This window comes from Ruditapes philippinarum, unplaced genomic scaffold (genome assembly GCF_026571515.1).
Source record: "Ruditapes philippinarum isolate M1 unplaced genomic scaffold, ASM2657151v2 ctg135_1_1_1_1, whole genome shotgun sequence".
Lineage (NCBI taxonomy): Eukaryota > Metazoa > Mollusca > Bivalvia > Venerida > Veneridae > Ruditapes > Ruditapes philippinarum.
In genome coordinates this window covers 485,824-494,287 of record NW_026862663.1, presented here as the reverse complement: position 1 = coordinate 494,287, position 8,464 = coordinate 485,824, and positions in this window count along the sequence as shown.

The window sequence follows — 8,464 nt, the reverse complement described above, 5'->3', positions numbered from 1 at the left end:
AGGAGGACTATATATTTGTGTTGAAATTCTAATTTTTTTTTTTAAAAGATGAGCATTACTCTAATGTTTTTCTAACACACAATATCCGTATTGTACTTATATTAGAGTGTTCGTGTTGTAAATGCCACAATATCATCATTTGAATTGATATGAGCCGCGTCATGACAAAACCAACATAATGGATTTGCGACCAGCATGGATCCAGACCAGCCTGCTCTGATAACATTATCATCTAAGTTGCTCTGATAACATTATTATCTAAGTTGCTCTAATAACATTATTATCTAAGTAGCTCTAATAACATTATTATCTAAGTTGCTCTAATAACATTATTATCTAAGTTGTTCTTATAACATTATTATCTAAGTTGCTCTAATAACATTATCATCTGAGTTGCTCTGATAACATTATCATCTAAGTTGCTCTTATCCATTAGCATCTGAGTTGGTCTAATAACATTCTAATCTTAGTTGGTCTAATAACATTATTATCTAAGTTTCTCTAATAACATTATTATCTAACTTGCTCTAATAACATAATTATCTAAGTTAACTAAGTTGGTCTAATAACATAATTATCTCAGTTGCTCTAATAACATTATTATCTAAGTTGTTCTAATAACATTATAATCTAAGTTGCTCTAATAACATTATAATCTAAGTTGTTCTGATAACATTATCATCTAAGTTGCTCTTATAACATTAGCATCTGAGTTGGTCTAATAACATTCTTATCTAAATTGGTCTCATAACATTATTATCTAAATTGCTCTAATAACATTCTTATCTAAGTTTCTCTAATAACATTTTATATCTAAGTTGCTCTAATAACATTTTATATCTTAGTTGCTTTAACAAGGTTAGCTTTTAAAAAAGCTAGTAGCGACTCGCTTCGTAATTTTTTTCCAGGGGTGCGTTTAAATGTAAAAATGACAGTTATGTTAGCTGAAGAGACTTCAGCGAACATCAAAATAAAAGTGACATAAAGTTATGGAAGCCAGTTTCACTCAGTTTAACAAAGAGGAATATGAGTATATATGAAGAGGCATGTAAACAGATAGAATGAAGTCCCTATGTCTATGCACATTTACTATATGGCCTTTTGACCTTAACCAAATAAATGTTAGATAGGTAGAATTCATAAAGATGTCTCTTTATACGAAGTTAAGTTGTAATATGATATTTAGTATTGGAATGAGAGACAGACACAAGTCCTAAAGTAAACACAAGTTGTCAATTAATTCAGCCAGAAAAGCGGGATCCTTTAAAAATATAGGGATCCCGGGAATTTAACCAGTCTTAGATGCTTTTCAGATTGCCAGGATCCTATTAAAACATATAGGGATCCCGGAATTGACCAGTTCAAGAAATATAGTTTTCAGTAAAGCCGGGATCGTATTAAAAGTATAAAGAGATCCAAGGAATTGACCAGTTTCAAGAATATAGTTTTTCAGAAAAGCTGGGATCGCAAAATTAAAACATAAAGGGATCCGGGATTTGACCAATTCAAGAATGTGGTCTTTGATTTTTCCAATTAATTAGGCATATAATTATAAGTATTGTGATTTTTAAGGTTGTTGATAAATAGCTCTAAATATATTTATATTCAAAGTTTAATTAATTTAACGTTCATTTACATACAATAAAACTTAACGTTTAATGGCCTTTCATTACGACAATAATCAACACAAATATAGTTTATAAGTTTTTCCTCTATATCTTATACGATCCCGGATCCCGGCCAGTCCGGGCGTCCCGATCCCCGGCCAGTAATATATACACTAAATACCGGAAAAAATAAAATGACCGGAAAAAGGAAAAAAAAAAATGGCACAGAACCAGGTGTAACACTTATGTTTAATAACCAAAACGAAAACTTACTACAGAGGAACAGGTGAAATCGCTAAATCAAAAGTCAGTGTTAATATGATTTATTGAAAAGAATTCATGAAAACAAACATTTTTTATCATCATAATATCTTTGCGCTCAAAACAATACTTGCTGCTTTTAAAATATGGCGTGAAAATTGAAGGTTTTTTGACGCTATGTAAGATTAAATTTGATTGATTAAATAATTTTGGATCCTAGCCCTGATAGATAAATTTTTATAGAAAGCTGGAAGCCAAGCTTCGATTAAATTTTTGGATGTATTCGGAGTTTTAGGTTGTTTCTCAGTAAAATCCTAACGTAATACCGGCTCGCCGTGGCGAGCCGGCATAACTTTCTTATTTAAGTTGTTCTAATAACATAATTATCTAAGTTGCTCTAATAACTTTCTTATCTAAGTTGCTCTAATAACATTATTATCTAAGTTTCTCTAATAACATTATTATCTAAGTTTCTCTAATAACATAATTATCTAAGTTGCTTTAATAACTTTCTTATCTAAGTTGCTCTAATAACATAATTATCTAAGTTGTTCTAATAACTTTCTTATCTAAGTTGCTCTAATAACATAATTATCTAAGTTGCTCTAATAACATTATCATCTAAGTTGCTCTAATAACATTATTATCTAAGTTGCTCTAATAACATTATCATCTAAGTTGCTCTAATAACATTATCATCTAAGTTGCTCTAATAACATTATTATCTAAGTTGCTCTTATAACATTATTATCTAAGTTGCTCTAATAACATTATCATCTAAGTTGCTCTAATAACATTATTATCTAAGTTGCTCTAATAACATTATTATCTAAGTTGCTCTAATAACATTATCATCTGAGTTGCTCTGATAACATTATCATCTAAGTTGCTCTTATACATTAGCATCTGAGTTGGTCTAATAACATTCTTATCTTAGTTGGTCTAATAACATTATTATCTAAGTTTCTCTAATAACATTATTATCTAAGTTGCTCTAATAACATTATTATCTAAGTTGCTCTAATAACATTATCATCTGAGTTGCTCTGATAACATTATCATCTAAGTTGCTCTTATACATTAGCATCTGAGTTGGTCTAATAACATTCTTATCTTAGTTGGTCTAATAACATTATTATCTAAGTTTCTCTAATAACATTATTATCTAAGTTTCTCTAATAACATTATTATCTAAGTTGGTCTAATAACATAATTATCTAAGTTGGTCTAATAACATAATTATCTAAGTTGCTCTAATAACATTCTTATCTAAGTTGCTCTAATACCATTATTATCTAAGTTGCTCTAATAACATAATCATCTAAGTTTCTCTTATACTATTATTATGTAAGTTGCTCTACTAAAATTATCATATAAGTTGCTCTTATACCATTATTATCTAAGTTGCTCTAATAACATTATTATCTAAGTTTCCCTTATACCATTATTATGTAAGTTGCTCTACTAAAATTAGTATCTAAGTTGCTCTAATAACATTATCATCTAAGTTGCTCTAATAACATAATTATCTAAGTTGCTCTAATAACATTATCATCTAAGTTGCTCTAATAACATTATTGTCTAACTTGCTCTTATAACGTTATTATCTAAATTGCTCTAATACCAATATTATCTAAGTTGCTATAAAAACATTCTTATCTAAGTTGCTCTAATACAATTATTACCTAAGTTGCAATAATATCAAGGTGAACGGTTTGTGTGTGGAGTTTTGAGTTAACCTGATAATAATAATAATAATAATAATAAATAATAATAATAAAATCTTTATGAACGTGCTGTACTAATGTCACAAAGGTTGTGTTGCAGTAATTATGGCGAAGTAATGTGTTGCACTAATAATCGTGGTATTCGTGTTGCTGTAAAATTGCGGTGTAATATGTTGTACCTGTTTGAATTAACGTTATTTAGTGTCACGGTAATTTCACGATGTACTGTGTTACATTAATACTCCGGTGTTTGTGTGTTGCTTTATAATCTAATATCACTGCTTACGTGTTGCTTCAATGTTACATTGTACGTATTGAAAAGACATCACGGGTAACGGGTTACACTTAACGTGACGCTCGTTCGGCTTTCGTTGCTCTAATATAATACAATGTACATATTGCTCTAATATAACGAAAGTAGCGGTGCAATGAGTTTGGTGTAAAGTGTTGATGTATGTATAACTTAAATATTTGTATATCGCAATGCCCCGTAACGTTCATGTTAGTGCCCGTCTACACCTATCCAAGTCTTGAATGCAAGTATCATATTCTCTTGTATTGGATAGTGTAGACACCCTACTTAAATGAGTTTTAAAGAGAAATTATGTGACATCCAAGAAGATAATTCCTTGCAAGAAAGTGAGGGCGGCTTATCATGTTAAGAAAGTTTATTGTTCATGAAAATGTGTCTCGAAGAAATTCGGGTAAAATATATTTCTGCTGTTATTTTCTATGAATGGTATCTCCTATGTGTTTTTATCTTAAGCTGTCGTTCGTTATAAGGCGTGTGATGGACCGTGTAAAAAAAGAAAATTTATTATAGAAGTCGAGATAAAACTAACATTCATTTGACATGTTTGGTATTACGTACAATTGTAGTTATACTTGAAAAGTAAAAGCTGTACCATCATAAGATGCGGAGGGCACTCAAGCCATCGGCATATCATTACCTCAAACACTGATAATCTTTATCTTATATTTTCTAGAAAACTTTGATGTTTTCACCTACAGCAGGTGCTTGTTCTTGCAGTGCACGTGCGGGATATTTTAACAGGTTCGAGATAAATATTTTAACATCTTCAGTGCATATTTAATAACAAAAACACGAGTGCCTGAAGTGATGTTAACCGGTGGTTGTATCGCTACAAATCAACAGCAATATTTCCGACCATTTATTTATGATATATAGGTGGTCTTTAATCAACAAGACAATTAATATTCAGCCATCTTCCCGCTGGTAACACACGGCTTTCACTGTTAAATTAAACTCTAAAACACGAGAGAGTCTGTGAATACAGAGGTATTCCATTAAACAAATGAATGTTTTATGTCGGCAGGTCTTTGATTTCATAGCCTTCTTATCTCTATTTTATGTGCAAATGTTATTGGAGAAATTGACAAGCATCTCGCTTTTGTCAATCTTCTAACTGGAAAAAAAGAAAGAAAAGAAAAAAAATATTTTAGGCGTTGAATTTTTCACTTTTTTTCTGAACATAGGAATGTTTCAATCACGAAATTTCTTTAGATTAGATTTAAATTAGAGTTAATGTTTGCCAACTTCGCGCTTTAAGCATGTTCGATACGTATATTTAGAACACATTTTGAAAATCATTCCCAGGATATAATTTGAATATTTGAAGATGCTGACCTTTTTAAAAGAGCAGTCCAGATAGTGTTAGTGTAAATCATCTAAATAACGAACCATGTTTTGTTTTATAGTTTTGTAAGACTTTGTCTCATTAAAATAGCGAATATTTGCATGTCTTTGAAATGCATTAATATTTGAAGAGGTGTGACCGGCATAACTTTAGTAACCATCTGTCCACAATCTGCCCAATGACCATTTCAAAATACATTTTCTATTCTTTTTACGACCAATCTTAGAAAAATAAGAAACATATATTTGGTTAGAATTGCAAATAATTTACTTTTTATTTTACACAGCTAATGATACTCTTAATTATCATTGCGTACTTTGTGTGATAGAATAATTATATTCTTACATTTCAGTGGTTTGATGTTAGGGCACCGCCTTAAATACGACACCGTTTTAAATGTATTGCTTGTAAAACATGTTTTCTGTTGTTTGCTACGCCAGTGTATTGAGGTTAATTGCCCAAAGTTCGACTAAGTACAACCCCTTTATAATATAGGGGGTCATTAAGTACAAAAAAACGTGATGTATTAAATGAATGTAGGAATTTCCTCGTTTCTGAATACTTGGCATTATTTGTACCACCTTGTTACTCTGAGTCAACGAATAAAATTAAAGTACATCAAATACAAGGTAATTCATTCTATTCCCCAGTAATCTAGCACACATGTTCCCTAATTTAAAATTGACAAACTATTTTTAAGAACTTTGTCCTGAAAATATGAAATGTTTGCCAGTCTAACCTATATAGTTTGACAAATGGCCAAATATTTAACAAAATCTTTTCATTCTTTACTATTTTTTAGAAATACATTGTATATAAGATTTTAGGGCCACAATTTACGAGTTTTAAAGGAACGACAAAATGGTCTAGTAATATAGCGCCTGAGCTAGTACATGATGGCATTAGATTACCTGTAAATTATTTGACTTGAGTTTTGTAAAGAAATAGATTTTCCTTACACAATATTCTTACTATTTTATTTAATCATTATTACTTTGTTTTATTCTTTCATAATGAATTGCAAATTCTTTAATTTCTATCTTAAGGATTTCAGGACCCAACATGATTTCCCAAATCAAGAATCAAACGTGAGATGTTTGATTTATTGCCCGAACAATATTGTTAATGTCGTCTGCTGTGGGCTTTTCAATCTTGTTCGATGTAAACATGTCTTCTCTCTCAATCAACTTCTGTAATAGAACAATCCTTGAAGAAACAGCCCGTTTTATCGCCCTCTTTGTACTATTTATGCTTCCTGGATTTAATACTGATTTTTGTTATAATCACCGTGAAAGGACTTTAGACTGGTTTTATGAGAGTCATTTTTATGATGATATACAGCCATGTTTATACAGAAAAGTTCGAGTACAGTTCATTTGGTAATAACAATCCGACTTCACGCTTAAACTGCGACAAATTGGCACCCAGTCACGTGATATCTAATTAGGGTTAACGTCGGTTGTTGTCGGGATAAGTTTGTACTTGGACGGGAAAACGTAATTCTATGGGGTTATTCTAGAAAGTATTGTTGTTTTGAAACCCTTATAAACTAATAAACAGACGTACAGATATTTTTGTCATATATTCCTAATTTTAAACTCGTGGAAAATGGCAATTGCATCAAAATTGGATATATATGGATGCGTGGATACACAAGTTATTTGTCACACTGATTAACATTCATCACATTCATCAGGTAGTGGAAAACAGTATAAAGTGTTAATTTTTTGTTAGTTTAATACCAGATTGATTGATTTTGAAAATATCGATGAACCATCTGGTGGGTAGACCAGATTTACTTTGTAGGTGAATTTAGGAATGTTTTAAGGGGGGCATTTGTTTAATATCTTTTTATAATGCGCATTTATAGCGAAAAAGTAACATTTACAACTTAATTTTCTTTTATAAAAGTTTACCTTTTAATGTTTTGAACACCTGTTTTCCAGTTATTGCTGCTCTGCCCAAATTTTAGTCGAACATTAATACTTTTATTTTTGCCAATTGAATATTTCACTCGCGGCTCGATTTTTGGTGAATAAAACAGTTAAATTTGACTGATTTGATCCACACACCTGGTGAATTGAGACCAATATAATACCTTTGAAATAATTTAATGATTGTTATTCATAAAACCAGCTTGATATCAACCTTTTTAACGGAGGATAAAATTTTTGTTTTAAGCAGGGGCAATGAAAAGATAACGCTGGTATATAGATATGAATATTTAATTTTATGAATTGTAAGTTTATGACTTTAAGCTGTCAGACAAAATTATAAGTTAGATTGTCATTTCTGTTGAAAACATATTTACATTTTCTTACTTTGCAAGAATAATGCTAAAATCAGCGTCTTTTAAATAGAACTATTTGAAAGACCCTGGTAAAATGGAAATACACATAAGGCCAATTTCAAGGACATATGTTATAGCTTTTATTAATAACTGTTTGCTTTGAGATCACATCAATATTTTAAGAAGTGAAATATACAAGTTAGATTGAATCTTATCGCTTCATAACATGAAGACACCTGTAGATTTTACTATATCAATGCAGATAAAAGACAGGATATATAAACATTGACTTAGATACGTCTGAGAAATTAGACATGCAAATTCTATCATCTTTTGAATATATATTAAAAATACAGATATTACCAAGGGAAAGGCCAATTGTATAGTAAAGCCGTAAATCCCTGCGCAGTGCAAATGTCATTAGTTACAGAAAAAGCTTTCAAAATCTTCTTGTTAGAAACCTGAGCACCCTGGTTTAAGATATTCCTTGTGTATCATACCCGAGGTAGATCTTTACCATGGTTTTGGGTTCAAAATTGGTCCCGCCCTAGGAGTCACTTGATCAATGACCTTTTCACCCCAAATCCTTCAATTGGCTTTTATTTATTGGCCCATATAGCCTATAGTAGATATAACTTCATGTTTGTTGAGCCTTTATTTCTTGACTTACACAAGAAGCTGGTATTTAAAATAACAATGACATCTATCCTTTGGTGACTCCACTGTCATTAATGCTACAAAACATTTTTTCTACTGTTCGACAAGTTCTCGCCCAGCATTTTAACCCTTTACCTCATATATACGCGAAACAACGCACTTTCGAGCCCCTTTTTAGGCCTCAAATAGTGAAAAAAATGTCCTGTTTGGGCTCTCAAACCCATGATGTTGTTGTTAGAAAAAGTGATCTTTTTTTCGGCGTCG